Source organism: Taudactylus pleione, unplaced genomic scaffold, assembly GCF_031769625.1.
Source record: "Taudactylus pleione unplaced genomic scaffold, aTauple2 ptg000201l, whole genome shotgun sequence".
In the NCBI taxonomy this organism is placed as follows: Eukaryota; Metazoa; Chordata; class Amphibia; order Anura; family Myobatrachidae; genus Taudactylus; species Taudactylus pleione.
In genome coordinates, this window is record NW_028284603.1 from 41,383,578 (window position 1) to 41,402,403 (window position 18,826).

The following is an 18,826-nucleotide window of genomic DNA, read 5'->3' on the forward strand; positions in this document are numbered from 1 at the left end:
GACAGATAATTAATTAGTGAGCACCTGAGATCTGCACACACACAGGCAGGAATTACAGGCTATGAGCTGTATACAGACAAGACAGGATTTCCAGCAACCTGCAACAGCTGGAACATGGACAGGACAAGATGCAGTGTCCCAGTCATAACTATGGCTGGGACCTGCCACCAAGATGATTCGCTACCCGCGGATCCTAACAATCAATCTGTATAGTGGTTTTCTGACCATCCCTTCTTACTGTAGCCATTTTGGTTAATGCTTTGACTCCAATTTGCAATTCATTTGCCTCTCTAGCTGCTGTTCCCATAGACGCTGCAAATTTCACTGCAAATCTGAACGGTAGATCTGCTTCTGTTAATAACCAATTCCACATTCTGATCTATGCCTCAGGGAATCATTCAAGCCATTTCCGAACTAGCAGTGCTTGGTCCATCTCTCAACTCTGCAACATAGTGTAGGGCCTGATTGGACGCAGCCATTAGATCACTTACGTGAACATCGGCCATCTGAGTAACCCTCAGGTTACTCAGGATGGCCAGTGTTTTCATGCAGCCGGGGCCAGTGAAGTTGCGCCGGAAGATGCAGTCACTGGCCTTGGCATGCCCCGAACACAGGGCAGAAATGCCCGTTTTTTTGGATGCCATCCATCGCCGCCACTTCCCCGCCCCCAAAAGGCCACAGCATTTGAATCATGCTGAGGTTTAGGGGGCACTGCAAGCGATTTCGCACACACTGATCGGCACATGAGCAGCACAGATCCTGCAGATGCTCCAATCGGCCACCATTGAGTTGTATGCAAACCACTGGGTTTGCGTACTACTCTGAAGCAGGCCCATAAGCAGCAATGGATTCCCCCTTGATGCTTTGGATTTGCTTATAAAAGCTGAATCATTCAGGAATCAGAAGCAGTTTACAGTAGGTGACAAAAGATAATTTGCACAAATACCATGGATGTTATGTTTGACAGTATTTCAGAAGCACTTAGATTACTTACAGATGTGTCCTCACTCTTTCTTTGCTGCAGTTGCACCAAACAGTCCCTCTCAGCGCCTGATCCCTTGAGAATGCTAGCGACAGGTATTTTTTAGCCAAAAATGCGTCTAAGTTACAATGCGATGCGACTAGGTCACACCAGGAGACTGTGCTGATTAATCTGATATTAGACATTTGTAAGATCACGTATTCACTTTGCGTGTTTACAATGGTGTGCCCTTGTTTGTGGTGAGCGCCAGGTTTGACAAAATCCTTGTTGGTAACTGTTGTGGATTCATGTTTTATACACATAGCAAATAAGACACAGAGATGCAGAGTTGATTTGGAAGTAATTACACCCGCACTACGTGCATGGAACTAAGGCCATAATTCAGAGGCGGTCGTAAGTTGCAAGCGGTCGCCCTGAATCAGGGCGGCCGCTTGCATCCTGAACGGTCGCCTCCTTGTCGATCGTTAAGCTGTGGGTTACCAGGTAAGGTTGGGTCTGGGCACTCGTAAGCCCCAGGGAGCTTTCTGCTCTGATGGAGCAGGAAGCTCCCCACTGACATCACTGATGATGCCAGTGCGGCCGCCCACAAAACGGTAGGCGTTCGTAAAGGAACGCCTCCGTTTTGGAAACCACCCCCACGGCCCGACTACCAAACGGGGGCAGCTGTCGATCAACATCGACAGCCGCCCCTTTGGTAGCGAGCTCCGGAGCGGCAGAGTTTCTCTGTCGCTCTGGGGCTTGCACACGCGCAGTGCGGCTGCTGCACGTGCGCAGGCCTAACCATCGAGTTGGTTACGAGGGCATTGGCGCTCGCGACCAACTCTGAATAAGGTCCTGAATGTGGATATTTGCCTGAGTCATACACACCACACCACCCCTATTCATATCCTTCGTTATATACCCTTAATCATTATCAGTGCATGCTTGCACCAACACTGACCGTGGGGCAAGAGATTAGACTGAATACAGGCGTATTTACATATATACCCAACTCTGCAAAGCCAACAGTTCTGTCAACATGCCCTTGTTGCTCCCTTGCTAAATTTTGCCTATGTGCAAACGTTCCTTTATCACCTAACTACACCTCTTCAAGTGGAGGTGCGACTGAGCTGTATACGGAAATACTGGTGGATGTGTGTGCATTGAACTCTTCACTGACCCCAGAAACGGACAGACTACAACACGCAAACATACATATATACACAAATAACAAGCCCATGACAGACTGACAACCTCAACTTTTAAATATGAGTGAAAATTCACTAGATCTCCAAACTAAAAATGTTACCAGCCAAGTTTCACTATAAAATATAAATCTCCCAATTATACTACTATAGAATTACTGTTTATTGTACTGCAGAATAGTTCATCTATTTTACTGTTGCAGTCCTTTTTATTTATAATAAAAGATATCCAGTGCTCATCTGTTACATTTTTTCCTCATTACATTTTCTTGCTGTCTTTTATTAATGTAATGCTTTTATTAATGTAATGCTTTTATTAAAATTTGATGTATTCAGAGATAGATACTTGCTGACTAGTCTGAGATGTTTGAAAGACTGTCTTGTTTTTTAGGCACAATGATCATTCAGCCTTTCTATAAATGCCATTAACACCTGTATGCTGCTGACATCTTGCTTTCAAGGCAAGGTAGGTCATCTTCCATTTAATTTCACAAATACGCAGAAGTGACAAACATTGGGGACATTCCTGCTAACAATGCCATCTGCTTCCTGTCATGATTGGGCAATAGTCAGACTCTCAAATGAGATGTAATGGGAACAACACAGTAAACCTGCTGACATTTACACTAAGGAAATTTACCGTCAGCCATCACTTTACATGTAATGTGTTTGCAGTGCAGACGTGTGCTATAAATTCACTGACTTGACTTGGAAAGAGGAAGCAAGATAAACAATGGACTTTAGTTAAAGCATTCACCGAAAATCAATAACTTCAATAGACATACAAAAGACTGTTTAATGCTTGTTAGATATATTGAATATATGGGTGAAAACAATTTGTAATAAATAAACAAGAACATTTCAGCTACTGTAGTATTAAACAGAGTCCATTACTGTGGGGAGACTGAACAGGATCTTTCCAGTTAAAAGTTCAAATTGAATGAAGATTGACGTTACCAGCCATTGAAAAAGGGATGGTAAAGTTCTATGATAAATGGGGTCCTTATGTTTCTACCATAGATCCCAAACTCAAGGCCACATTATGAAAGTGTTTGAATCAACTACCTGGTACCTTTAATGACAGCTGGGAGCAGATTAGGTTTGAATTATTTGCCTAATGTTTTCATTTGTGTAACTGTTCATTTTTTTGCCGAAGCTCCTGCCAGGCGACTATCTCGCTCTTTCTACTTTATTTTATGTGACACTGTGATAGCCCTAGTTCTATGGCAGCCAATTTAAGTTGTAGTTTAGGAGGCTGCAACTAGGTGGAGCCACAACACGCCAAAGAGAGACAAACCAGCAACAGAACAGGAAGTTACTGATTGGACATGCGCAGCAGAGTTGGAGAGACGCCGAGGAGTGAAGTAGCAGAGTGGAGTGAGGTGCCGCAGGTCTGAAGAGAGAGATTGGGCAAGTGACAACGCTGAAGAGACACAGAGTGACAAGTGACACTGGGTACCACTGTAGAGCGCTGTCACAATGAGGCTGTGATGACGAGACAACACTTCGAGCTGCAGCTAAGATCCATTGAGGCTGTGTGAGTAATAGGGAGACATACCTGAGACACTGAGAAGTGCTACTGAGACACTGAGAACCATTGAGAGATACTAAGTCCTATTGAGATATACTGAGAACCATTGAGAGATACTGAGAACCATTGGAAACTATTGTGAGCTATTGGGTATAAAGTATATTGAGAAATACTGAAAGTATATTATGAAACATTTTGAAGGTACTGCTGCATAATAATCTGTTATGCTATTACCTTATATATGTGTTTTGTATTGGTTATTGTTAGGGATGAGCGGGTTCGGATTTCGGAAATCCAAACCCCCCCGATCCGAGCAGGGAACAGAGTCCGATTCGGGCTTTCCCGCCAGATTCGGTTCCCGGAACGAGGCAAAAACGTCATCATCTCGCTGTCGGATTCTCGCAGGTTTTGGATTCTATAAAGGTCCCGCGATCGCCGCCATTTTTCATTCCGGCTGTGGAGCGTGCAGACTCGGGAGCTGTTGGCTTAGCTACTGTTGTGAAAACTTTTAATAAAGTACTTATAGTTATATTATATACACTACAAACTGGGCTGGCTGGCTACTGTGAAGACGGAGGGCACTGACCATAGGGGCTGGCTAGCTACTGTTGTCCATATACATAGGGGCTGGCTACTGTTGTCCATATAGGGGCTAGCTGTTGTCCTGTCCATAGGGGCTGGCTGGCTGTAGTGCTGTGTTGTCCAAGGGGTGCTCTGTCCTTCAGGGGTGCTCTCTTAACCCACCCCCAGTGTGAAAATTATTATTGTTTTTTTCTGTGTGCGTGTAGTGTTAGCCACACCTGACATCAGGCGTAGGTAGATGCACAGGGGTGCTGTGCTCTTGTCTGGCAAGGGGCTGCTGCCCTTCATAAAAATAATTTTTATAGGGGCTGCCCTGTGTGGTGTAGGGGTACGTAGCCCTTCATCAAACTAATTTTTACAGGGGTTGTCCTGTGTGGTGTACACTGCCCTTCATCAAACTAATTTTTACAGGGGTTGTCCTGTGTGGTGTACACTGCACTTCATCAAACTAATTTTTACAGGGGCTGTCCTGTGGGTTGTACGCTGCCCTTCATCAAAATAATTTCTATAGGGGATGTCCTGTGTGGTGTACACTACCCTTTATCAAAATAATTTTTACAGGGGCTGTCCTGTGGTGTGCGCTGCCCTTCATCAAACAAATTTTTATAGGGGCTGTCCTGTGTGGTGTATGCTGCCTTTCATCAAAATTATTTTTACAGGGGTTGTCCTGTGGGTTGCACGCTGCCCTTCATCAAAATAATTTTTACAGGTGCTGTCCTGTGGGTTGTACACTGCCCTTCATCAAATACATTTTTACAGGGCCTGCCCTGGAGGTTGTACGCTGCCCTTCATCAAAATAATTTTTACAGGGGCTGCCCTGGAGGTTGTACGCTGCCCTTCATCAAAATAATTTTTACAGGGGCTGCCCTGGGTGGTGTACGCAGCCCTTCATCAAATTAATTTTTACAGGGGCTGTCCTGTGGTGTACGCTGCCCTTCATCAAACTATTTTTTACAGGTGCTGTCCTGTGTGGTGTACGCTGCCCTTCATCAAAATAATTTTTACAGGGGCTGTCCTGTGGGTTGTACATTGCCCTTCATCAAAATAATTTTTACAGGGGCTGCCCTGTGTAGTGTAAGCTGCCCTTCATCAAACTAATTTTTACAGGGGCTGTCCTGTATTGTACGCTGCCCTTCATCAAAATAATTTTTACAGGGGCTGTCCTGTGGGTTGTACGCTGCCCTTCATCAAAATAATTTCTATAGGGGCTGTCCTGTGTGGTGTACACTACCCTTTATCAAAATAATTTTTACAGGGTCTGTCCTGTGGGTTCTACGCTGCCCTTCATCAAACAAATTTTTATAGGGATTGTCCTGTGTGGTGTATTCTGCCCTTCATCAAAATAATTTTTACAGGGGCTGTCCTGTGGGTTGTACACTGCCCTTCATCAAAATAATTTTTACAGGGGCTGTCCTGTGGGGTGTACGCTGCCCTTCATCAAAATAATTTTTACAGGGGCTGTCCAGTGGTGTATGCTGCCCTTCATCAAAATAATTTTTACAGCGGTTGTTCTGTGGTGTACGCTGCCCTTCATCAAAATAATTTTTACAGGGGCTGTCCTGTGGGTTGTACGCTGCCCTTCATGAAACACATTTTTACAGGAGCTGTCCTGTGGTGTACGCTGCCCTTCATCAAACTAATTTTTACAGGGGCTGTCCTGTGTGGTGTAAGCTGCCCTTCATCATAATAATTTTTACAGGGGTTATTCACTCCATAAAAATAATGCACTCCATAAAAATAATGGAGGACAAAATGTGGAGGATAAAATAGGGAAAGATCAAGAACCACTTCCTCCTAGTGCTGAAGCTGCTGCCACTAGTCACGACATAGACGATGAAATGCCATCAACCTCGTCTGCCAAGGCCGATGCCCAATGTCATAGTAGAGGGCATGTAAAGTCCAAAAAGACAAAAGTAAAATGACCCAAAAAATATACATTTAAATCGTCTGAAGAGAAACGTAAACTTGGCAGTATGCCATTTACGACACGGAGTGCCATGGAACGGCTAAGGCCTTGGCCTATGTTAATAACTAGTGGTTCAGCTTCACATGACGATGGAAGCCCTCCTCCTCCTGCTAGAAAAATTAAAAGATTTAAGCTGGCAAAAGCACAGCAAAGAACTGTGCGTTCTAAGAAGTTATCACAAATCCCCAAGGAGACTCCAAGTGTGGCAGCGGTTGCGATGCCTGACTTTCCCAACACTGGATGGGAAGAGGTGGCTCCTTCCACCATTTGCACGCCTTCTGCAAGTACAACAGGATGAGGATATTGGAGTAGCTGGCTCTGAGGAGGAAGTTGACGAGGAGGATTCTGATGGTGATTTGGTTTGTTTAAATCAGGCACCGGGGTGACAATTGTTGTCCGTTGGATGAAAAATCCCATCATCATGCCTGGGCAGAATACCAAAAAATCTACCTCTTTGGTCTGGAAATATTTCTATCCATATCCGAACAACAACTGTCTTGCCATATGTAACATATGTAAAGGTGTAATAAGTAGGGGTAAGGACATTAACCACCTAGGAACATCCTTCCTTATACGTCACCTGCAGCACGTTCATAAAAAGTTACTGTCAAGTTCAGAAACTGTGGCTAAGACTGTAAGCAGTCCAGGGACGCCTAAATCCCTTTGTCCTGTTGTATCCAAGCGGCTGCAAACCACACCGTCAACTCCCTCGTCAATTTCCTCCTTAGTCAGGATCGGAAGTAGTCCTGCAGGCCATGTCACTGGCATGACTGACTCCTCTCCTATCCGGGATTCCTCCAGAGGATCCTGCATTGCTACACCTACTGCTGCCCGCACTGCTGTTGCTGCTGGGAGTCGTTCATCATTGGAACACCACTACTTTTTTTACTAAGCAATTGACCCTTCAACAGTCCTTAGCGAGGAGGATGAAGTACGACAGCAGTCACCCTGATGCAAAGCGGATAACTGAGGCCTTGACAGCTATGTTGGTGTTAGACGTGCATCCGGTATCCGCCATTAGTGCAGTGGGATTTAGACAATTGATGGAGGTAGTGTGTCCCCGATACCAAATCCCATCTAGATTCCACTTCACTAGGCAGGCGATAACGAGAATGTACAGAGATGTTAGAAAAAGTGTCCTCAGTGTCCTAAAAAATGCGGTTGTACCCAATGTTCAGTTAACCACGGACATGTGGACAAGTGGAACAAGGCAGACTAAGGACTATATGACTGTGACAGCCCACTGGGTAGATGTATCACCTTACGCAGCAACAACAGCAGTGTCTCCAGTAACAGCATCTCAGAAACACCAGCTCGTTCCAAGGCAGGCTACGCTGTGTATTATCGGTTTCAGTAAGAGCCACACCGCCGACAACCGTTTAGAGAAACTGAGGGAAATCATCACCCAATGGCTTACCCCACTTAGAGTCTCCTGGGTATTTGTGATATCTGACAACACCACCAATATTGTGCGGGCATTACATATGGGCAAATTCCAGCGCGTCCCATGTTTTGCTCACACAAGAAATTTGGTGGTGCAGAATTTTTTGAAAAATGACAGGGGCGTGCAGGAGACCCTTTGGGTCACCAGAAAAATTTTGGGCCACTTTCGCCATTCAGCGACTGTGTGCCGAAGACTGGAGCGCCAGCAAACACTCTTGAGCCTGCCCTGCCATCACCTGAAGCAAGAGGTTGTAACGCGGTGTAACTCAGCCCTCAAAATGCTTCAGAAGATGGAGGAGCAGAAAAAGGCCATTCAAGCCTATACATCCACCTATGACATAGGCAAAGGAGGGGGTATGCGCCTGACTCAAGCGCAGAGGAGAATGATTTCCGTGTTGTGCAAGGTTCTCCAGCCCTTCGAACTAGACACACGTGAAGTCACTGCCAGTTTGAGTCAGGTCATTCCCCTCATCAGGCTTTTGCAGAAGCAGCTAGAGAAAGTGAAGGAGGAGCTAAGATGGAGCGATTCTGCTCGATATGTGGGACTTGTGAATGAAGCCCTTCATTCGCTTTGCCAAGATTCGAGGGTGGTCAATCTGTTGAAATCAGACCACTACATTTTGGCCACCGTGCTCGATCCTAGGTTTAAAGCCTACGTGGTGTCTCTCTTTCTGGCAGACAGAGGTGCAAAGACCTGCTGGTGAAAACACTGTCAGCTGAAGCGGAACGTGACATGGCAACAGCTCCTTCTTCATTTTCTCCGGCAACTGGGGCTGCCAGGAAACAACATAGGTATCCTAAGCAACCCACTGGCGGTGATGCAGAGCAGGCATGACCAAGTTTGGACGTCTGGTCTGGACTGAAGGACCTGCCAACAATTTCTGACATGTCTACTGTCACTGCATATGATGCTGTCACAGAATGGTGGAGAATTACATCGGTGACAGCATCCAAGTAGGCATGTCAGACAGTCCGTACCTGTACTGGCAGGAAAAAGAGGCAATGTGGAGGCCTCTGTACAAACTAGCTATATTTTACCTAAGTTGCTCCCCCCTCCAGTGTGTACTCCAAAAGAGATTTTAGTGCAGCCGGGAACCTTGTCAGCGAAAGACGTAGGAGGTTGCTTCCACAAAATGTGGAGAAGATGATGTTCATCAAAATTAATTATCAATTCTTCCGGGAAGACCAGCCTCCAGACCGTACAGAGCGACTGTGGGGGTGGATTCCAGCAGGGATGAATTAATACTCTGTGAGGATGAGGATGTACACAACACTGAAGAGGGTGAGGAATCGGTAGATGAGGATGAGGACGACATCTTTCCTCTGTAAAGCCAGTTTGTGCAGGGACAAATTAATTGTCAGCTTGTTTTGTGGGGGCCCAAATTAATCAATCATTTCAACCACAGTCGTGTGGCAGACCCTGGTGCTGAAATGATTGGTTTGTTAAAGTGTGAATGTACTGTTTATACAACATAAGGGTGGATGGAAGGGACCAAGGACAATTCCATCTTGCACCTCTTTTTTTCTTTGCATTATGTACTGTTTGGGGCCTAGTTTTTCAAACTGCCATCCTGTCTGTCACAGCAGCAATGCCACGCCTAGATGGGCCACGTGTTTGTGCCATCCACTTGTGTTGCTTGGCATAGTCATCCAGCTGCCTCGGTGCAACCTTTTGGCCTAAAAACAATATTGTGAGGTGTGAGGTGTTCAGAATAGACTGAAAATGAGTGGAAATGAATGTTATTGAGGTTAATAATAGCGTAGGAACAAAAAAAAAAGAAAAAAAAAAAGAAAAAAAAAAAAATTCTGTGATTTTAGCTGTTTTTATGCTTTTTCCAAAAAAATACAGATCCAAAACCAGAACCCAAAACCCGGAAGGGTGGTTTTGGCAAAACCAATCCAGATCCAAAACACATAGAAAGATCCAGATACAAAACCAAAATACGAAATGTGGCCGGTGCACACCCCTAGTTATTGTGTGTTTAGAGTATAGTATAGTGGAACCATTGAGAAATTGCATTTTCCGTAGTTATAGCCAAAAAGGTTCTGCAGCATTTAAGTTAAAGAAGTTTATTTCACTGTTCACTGAGTTATTGCCTATTTACTACCATATTGCAAACTACTGTTTTAGATTTGTCATATTCCATTTGTCCCGAATTGCCTGTCATATGTATGATTATTATTTTCTTCATGCTGTGACTTTCCCTGGACTCACATCCTCTTACCCCACTTTAATAAACCTACATGATTATCCTATAATATCAGGACATTATGTCATGTTACTGTGCGTATGTTGCTTGTCTCTCTGCTACATCCTGAAGTGGCTAAAGCTCACAGAGTCTGTGTCAGAGAAGAAGGATCTGCTGGAGCTGCCGGCTTAGGCCCGTATTCAATTTGAGGCGAAAAGTCCGGACTTTTCGCCTGCTGGACTTTTCACCTCCTTCGCCTGTTTTGCAGGCGGAAAAGTATCGCGTACGTCCCCGCTTTTCCCCATATTCAATTTGTAAGGACTTAAAAACGGGACCTGGCGAAACTGGAACAGGCGAAAAGTCCTGTTAATTTTCGGGAAATCATCCTGGCACCCCCCTAAAGATGTCCTGACATGGGGGATCACTATGGGTACCCCCGATTTGGCCTGTTGAAGGGAAGTCGGGTTTTTAAATAGCCGGGGCAGGTGCATAAATGCGCCTGTGAAGAACAGATGAAGAATAGCAATTTGCAATTTTTTGGGTGAAAAATAACTATGCCCATCAAATTTAGGGTACATGAAAATGGGTGCAAGCAAATTTTTAAGTCCTTAAAATTTTTTTTCAAAATTGGCAATGAAGAAAACACTTGCCGCATACTTGGGAACCCCTCTGGAATCAATTTTGCTATTTTAGAAGTTTGTCCCCTATTTTCATTTTTTCACCCCCAAAATAAAAGTTCATTTTTTGGGGTGTCCTGTTTTTTTTTACACACATCACTTTTAGGGGACATTCCCAGGGATGCAGGCTATTTTTTTTAAGCCTGCAGCTCTAAACCCCAATTCTGAACTTTTTTTCGCCATTTATTACATGGAGAAAACTTATCCCCGTCTTTTACACTGGCCAAAAAGTCTTTGAAATTGAATACGAGGATAATTGAAATAGACGAAAATAACGTCGACCGACTTTTCGCCTCAAGTTGAATATGGCTCTTAGTTGTAAGGTACCATCTACACCTAATGTATCTGTGCCCACACCAAAAACCGAGGTACCACATTAGACTATTATACTTATGGCAAATTGTTCTCCTTTTATCATGACTAGTTGCAAAGTCTTTTGTACTGTTAAAACTTTAATAAAACAGTTTTCATTTTTTTTAAAGGGAACCACTGTTATAATACATCAAACTGTACGTAATGGCACGTGAGTAAGAGTTGTCTGCCATGGCCTCAGTTTTGTAGTTTGCTGATACTGTGGGACTCTGCATTGACCTACCCCACCTACCCCCTTTTCTGATTAAGGCATTGAGGACAGGGTTGCATGTGACGGGGCCGTGTCATTATGTGAGGAGGGGAATGGAAGCAATTAAGGAGTCACATATTGACAGTTAGAAAGAGTAGGGACCCCAACATCACAGATTAATGATGATATAAGCTCCTGCCAATCTGGCCAAGTAAACTGTAGTGCCAAAAGCACCTCTATATGAAATAAAGTTAATAAATCCTACTTGTTTCAATACATTATCTGATTACATTTTTATTATATTTACTCTAAAATGCTTCTAGGAAAGTCCTATGAATCATTAACATGATAAATATTGTAGGCAGCCTGTCAGGTATTCTTGCATAGAGGCTTATGCAACACTGGAATTTGATATAATGAAGCCAGAACTGATATATTATAATCCAAATGGTTAAAAGTCCTCTCCACAGTAGCTGCATGAAAGACAAAGCCCACATTATTTTATGGCTCTATCTTTGGAGCTTGGAGATTGCGACTCTGTTGTCTAATGACATTGACAAACCACTTGACCTGATGTCTCAGTGTTCATTATTTCATAAGAAAACTCAGATGCTTTTTAGATGGCTCGGTACATAGTACAAGAAGTTCAAGCATTTCCGAGCCTTAGTATTTTTTTTTTTTGTTCATTTTCTGAGCAATTGCCATGACCGATGATTCTTTAAAATACACATGGGTAGCCTATATCCTTATCTTCATAGTAAATTACACTAATATACAAAATTATGCTAATGATTCAGACACATAAAGCACTCACTGGCTCTTTTGAAGTTCATTCCTACAAGTGGAACAGAGCTATAGCAATAGAAGATATAAAGTGGGTGGATGATGGCAAATGTTATTTGCATAAAGAAGAATGCAAAGGAACAAACGTTACAATGGTCTCTCTATAGCTATAGGCAGGGCTATTTTTCTGGGAAAATAGGTTCTGGAACTGTGAGTGGAGCTACTGGGGGTGGAGCTATAGAAAAACAATTATATATAGATTATATATACATATATATAGTATTCAGAAAAGAAGGCACTCAAAAGGGCCTTTAAAATAAAACTTATCTTATAGAAAATACATTTTGGCCCAGGACATTGCATCATAGTTAATGAGAGCTTCAGGAACTGAGTTCCTGCTTGTTCCTGCTGAAAAATAGCACTGGCTATTGGGATTGCAACGATCTTATGTGGGACTTCCTCTACTGTGGCAAGTCTTACTCAACCATGGGACACAGAAGTCAGAGCTTAGCTTACTAGCTGGCTCATGGTAGAGGCCTACATATGATAATCAGTGGTCTGTTAAGTCAGTTTGGTATATGGGGCTTGAGAATAAAAAGTAGTATTACCTTTAGGACCAATACTGTTGAAATATAGCCACCGAATATGAGATCATGTGTGTAACGAACAACTAGACATTTAATAGATAAGATTGTTGTGGTTTATGTATTGAATGCTTTGTGTATACAAATATTGCAGGTCTGAGTGTTTTATTGTACTTCATATATTTATTACCATCAATTAGGGGTAGAGATATATACTTTCACAAACATTTTTTATATATTTTGAATGTTATATGTTGGGTGCAATACCTAACAATTTAAAGCAGCTACTACAACTTTTGGAGCGCCTGGTTGAATCATTTTAAACGATTTAATAGATAAGAAAATGTTTGTGGAGAATAAATGTTTTAATGGAAATGTAAATTAAAAGAAAGATTCAGTGGTAGGAAAAAAACAGGATGTGTATAGTTTATAGTTTGTGATTATTGAAAGGAAATGAATAAGGACCTCATTCAGAGCCGGACGCAAATAGCGCTCGCTCGTCCAGAAAATAGGGGTGGCTATTCAAATGAACCGTTCGCTCTTTGCGGTCTGTTCACGCCTCTAGGTCTGAACGAGCGAACAAAACTTGCGGTCGTTTTTTGGGAAACTACGCCCCCTGGCCGCTCGCATCCTACGTCATGTCCGCAATTTATTAGATTAATCGAGTACATCGAACAGGGTATGAACTGCTCGCTATTCTTGTGGTTGGTTTTTGCTACCACAATTTTGCGAGCAGTTCTGGCTATAAAATAACCCAGTGACGTGGTCAATGACGCTGCTGTTTTAATTATGCACACCCATAAAACGCCCGTTTTGACCTTTAGGCACGCCTGCGTTCTGATCTCCACTCCCCGTTTTCCCCTGTTACCACCCACATACGCCTCAATCTGTCACTCAAATTATCAGGCATTCGCTATTTTGCGAGCACATGAATTTCGACCGCACTGACTGGTTCGCACATGCGTATAACGATCCGTACGCATGCGCAGTTGGGCAAACATCGCTCGGAGCGAGCGAGCGGCCGCTTACGAGCGGCTCTGAATCAGGCCCTAAGTTCTGATCAGGCAGTGTTTTGTGTGCTGTGGCTGCTGATGAGATGAGAGGGACTCTACCGAACCATGGGGAGATGTACTAAGCTCTGGAAAGGGATAAATCAGAGAGTGATATACTACTAGCCACTCAGCTCTTAACTGTCATGTTTCAGACTGTTTGAAAAATGACAGTTAGGAGCTGATTGGTTGGTAGTTTATCAGTCTCCAAATGATCACTTTCTAGAGTTTAGTACATCTGCCCCATGAGTTTTATGTTAGCCATTGAAGCCTTAAGAGGCCCATACACATTGCGGTTTTTTACACGATGTGCAGGATTTCGATCAATCGTAACGATCAATCGTGCGTTGTTTCTGTGTGTATACGATGCCGATGCGCGTCCCTGCAGTCATATAGATGGATCGTAGATCTTACTGCAAAACAGTGAGATCTACGATCTTTTGAGTACAATGTGATACACTTTTATGCATCTTATCTTATCGTATGATCGTAACGATCAATCGTATACCGTTTGACCACATCGTATGAAGAATTTCAAGGGCAATCGTACAACACATCTTACCAATTTTGAATTGCACCGTGTATGGCGGCCTTTAGAACTCTTAGCATAAGCAGATTAACAAAAGCAGTACATGTAAATAAATTAAATAACTAGATTCTAACACCTTCAATGCCAACCAAAGTTAAGCAATGCAAAATTACTTTATTAAATGACCTTTCTTCAATTACAATGTATAGTTATGATGAGTGAGACTAATATAATCAGTATACTGAATATGCACATTAGAATTTTCAGAGTCCTCAAAAATTAATGTGGCTTTGTGTACCCACATGTTTGCTGTTCCTATGATTTTTGTTTAATTATAATATTTCAAAATATATATATATATAAATTATAAAATTAATTTTTGTGAACCAACACAGATATGTGCTTTCTGCAGCCTTGTCCTAGCTTGAATAAAGTAAATATTTGTCACATCCTAGTGGTTACAGCACATTTGTGCTGTTTGGATACTGTTTTCAAGCCTCCATTAAAAAACTGCTGTTGCATAGGTCGCCTGCTTTTTTTATTGACCAACACTTCCAATCAGTATGCCTAAATATTTTATCTTCACATTAAAATCTATAAAAGTACATGGTGCCTTGATGTTATGTTTCAGTGATCTCATCTGTCACTTGCTATCTGAGAACTGTATTAACACAAACTAAATCTAATTTAGAGATCATAGCTTGCTGTGCCCTAGCCTAATATTGTCCTGACATCAATCTCTGTTTCTGCGTCCGATTTCCAGAATCTTGACTTGTATGACCTTTTTACATATGACCACCCAAACTTTGCTATGTCTGACTTATTCTTATTCTAGAAGTTCATCTGTAGAGCAGTAGGACCATCTAGGGAGTGGTAGTTCCTATACATTTACATTTGATCAGAGGTACATACTGTTTGGAATTTCATCTTGACAGCTGTAGATTTCATCCTAGTACCCATCTGAATGGGTTGGGTACGCGATCCTGGTGCTGATAATGCCGGCGGTCAGAATCCTTGGTGGAAATCCGACACATGCAGATAAGTGTTCTAACCCTTCCCCTTAACCTACCCCTAACCCACACTTCCCGCAGCCTAACCCTAACCTTCCCCTAACCCTCGCCTCCCGCAGCCTAACCCTAATTCTCCCCCTAGTGCCTAACCCCTAAACCTAACCCCAATACTAACAGTCGGGATCACAGCCGTCAGGGATCTGGAGTCGGAATTCCGACTGCTGTTGGGATTCTGTCCGCTGGCATTGTGAGCGCCGGGATGTCGACTACGTCCTGTCTAAACAGCAGTTGGGACTATTTCAGCGTAGATGTGGCATAGAAAGTAGCAAAGGTGCAGATGGCAGATAGTTCTAGAATTCCATATGTGCCCCTTAAGTTTTATTCAAGACTCACACTTGAAAGTGGCAAAGGAGATGTCTGGGATCTGCCCAGTGCAAAGGATTGTGTATTATTTTACTCTGTATGACTATGTTTACTGTCTTGTACATCAATGTAAGACCAAAGCTGTCAAAACAGGTCAGTTATGCTACATAATTATTTCACCTATTCTTCTCTCATATAAATAATTACATAATTACAATGAGCAGATGGATTACAGAACACTACCAGATGGTGAGGAAGCAAATAGGCTGAAAATTAATGATTTTGTTTTTCCAAATATTTCATAGTTAAAATTTAGTAAATGACTGTAAATATAAATTGGGGTTGTACATATTATATCCATATTGCCACCAGATAAATCCAAAATAAACAAAAGTTGACTATTTTGATGGAAGTTCTTCATTTTAATCTTTTAAGGATTAGAACAAAAGTTTTTTTTCACAACAGATTTAAATGGAGTATAGGACTGTTATCAAGTAGAATATACAATTTTTGAGATCAAGGGCCTGATTAAGAGATAGCTCAACTGATTAAGAGAATGCGCAAAAAGTCTAGGAAACCCATGTTGCACGCACGCTGAGCGAGAAATGCGAACGATGGCATTTGCAATTGTGGGGTTTATGTATCAAGCAGTGGAAGTGTGGAGAAGTGAACCAGTGGAGAAGTTGCCCATAGCAACTAATCAGCTCCTACCTATTATTCTATAGACTGTACTTGATAAATGCTACACAGCTAAATGGTTGCTATGGGCAATTTCTCCACTGGTCGACTTCTCCATGCTTTTCACTGCTTGATACATAAGGGTCTGTGTATGACATCACTATGATTAGAGACAGCGTCTGCGATCCATGGGCATTTCCGGATGGAGACTGGGAGCAGTGGCGGTTCTAGGGATGGGCAAGCAGGGCTATTGCATGGGGCGTTGTGGCCTGAGGGCGTGGTCGCAGTCACCCCGCCGGAACCGTCTAATTAGATGGCACCCGCCTGCTCTTGCCCGCCCGGGCGCCGCCGGCTAAACCATCAATCCAGCGGTACCATGATGATCACCGTCTCCCTCCCTTCCACTGTCTCCCAGAATGCCTGCGTGGCACACCGCGTGACATCGTCACGGCCACGTCTGGCATTCTGGGACACAGGGAAGAGAACTGAAGACTGGGACACAGACGAGCAGCCTGCAGGACCGGGACATGGAGGAGCAGCCTTAGCCTGGAGAGACACAAAGGAGTACGTGAATCGCTGGGAGGGAGGAGAGATTAGGTGGAGGTGTGTCGCTGAGGGAATTAGGAGGGGGTGAATTGCTGGGGAGGAGAGGGGGAGAGATATATTAAAAAGGGGCATTACTGTGTATGGCATAATGTGTTATAAAGGCATTACTGTGTGCGGCATAATGTGTTATAAAGGGCATTACTGTGTGCAGCATCATGTGTAAGGGGCATTACTGTGTGTGGCATAATGTATTATAAAGGGCATTACTGTGTGTGGCATAATGTGTTGTAAAGGGCAATGTGTTATAAAGGGCATTACTGTGTGCGGCATACTGTGTAAGGGGGATTACTGTGTGCGGCATAATGTGTAAGGGGCATTACTGTGTAAGTGGCATTACTGTGTGTGGTATACTGTGTAAGGGGCATTGCTAGTGTTCCTGCTAAAACACCCTGCCTTGAGCCTTACCCACCCGCTGGTCGCAATGTCCTGTGGGTGGGAAAAGTTGTGGTGACTGATCATCAAGGCATCTATTCACCATGAGGGGAGAGCTTGGGGGAAGCCCAGCACCTCCGTAAGTGCTGGGCACGCCCCCAAGTGTGATGAATTGCGGGTGTACTGCAGGGACATGCCCCTTCCCAAATGGTCATGTCCCCTTTTTGAGAGCAGGAGCGCAATCTATGCAAGGTGGGTTTTTTTATTTGGGGGGGTTGCCCTGAGCTCCACAAGGTCTAGAACCGGCCCTGACTGGGAGGTGAGCTAAAGTTTTTTCAAAAAATCTCATGAGCGTACCAAGGGCATGTTTTCGACCCATAAATCCACAGCCTTAGAGGCCACGTTTGGCTGTACTTAAGATGAGTAGCCTGTATAACCCCTAGGCTACCGCAATGGGCAACAACTCCACTTCTAAAAAACCCCACACTTTAGTAAATATACCCCCTACTCTCAGTTTCAGGCTGGTGAACAAGGGGAAAGATAAGATTAGCATTTGAATATTTTCGCAACTATTTTTTGTTTGGCCATTCACATCAGTCCCTGCCCCAATAGAGCTTATAATCTATATTCCCTACCACATACTTACACACTAGGGTTATTTTTTTTTTGTTGGGAGCAAATTAACCAACAAGTATATTTTTGGATAGTGGAAGGAAACCGGAGTATCCGGAGGAAACCCCCACAAGCACAGGGAGAATATACAAACTCCACACAGTTAGGGCTGTAGTGTGAATTGCACTCACAACCTCAATGCTAACTATTACGCCATCTGTGTTACCCTAAGCATAAGCATCCATCTTGAAGTCAAGCTTTTCAAAAGCTACATTATAATGTAGTTTGAATTAAAAAAAATGACACAGTAAACAAATTTGGAAAGGCATCCTAAAGTATTTTCAACTAAAAAGTATCTTCATTTAGAGTAGTGACAATGGCCTGATTCAGAGTTGTACGCATATCAGAATTGGCGACTGGTGTACCACATACATTGCCGATTTCATTCCCCAAACATATGCAAAACGAGGAATTGTCCCAATCCATCGAAGGTGTATGGAAGCCATTACTTGCCCTTTTTTGCTTTACTTCCACGTCAGAACCAGGCTAGAAAGTGCATGGACTATCATTGCAGAATAGACACAGAAGTGCCTACATGATCTATATATCACAACAAGGTCCCATCAAAATCTTCCTGATGAAGGCTTGCACTTTTGGGCACAATTTTTGGATACTTTGAGCTTCTCAGTATAATACAAATCATACATGTTACTGGATTCATACAAATATCAATGTTATTGGATATTGTATGTCCATGTACAAGGAAACCAGGACTAATGTCTCAAACTCAGTAAATAGATCATTTTAAAACTGATTATTTTATTATAATTAACTGATTTATAGCAACTTACACACATCGGTTAACCAGCTTAGGGAATCTTTTGTTAAGGTTGTCTTCATTGTTACCATGAGCTACTATATATGTAGTGCTCATAGTCCATATGTTACTGAAACATACATTGGAATACAGCAATGTATCATCGCAGCTCAGCCTGTAAGGGTATGAATGCCCGGTTTTGTGTAATTAAGAAGCAACCTATTCAAGCTAAGACAGCAATTCCATGCCATCTGCCAAACCTTGTAGATCCTGGCATGGTGCCTGTTGCCTGCTACAGCTTCTGTTA

General features: G+C 43.1%; 1 protein-coding gene across 1 annotated transcript in view; it reads right to left on the minus strand.

Annotated features, from left to right (window-relative positions):
- Positions 1-18,826, minus strand: part of CFAP61 (cilia and flagella associated protein 61) — a 335,591-nt gene that overhangs the window by 208,176 nt on the left and 108,589 nt on the right. The window lies entirely within an intron of this gene.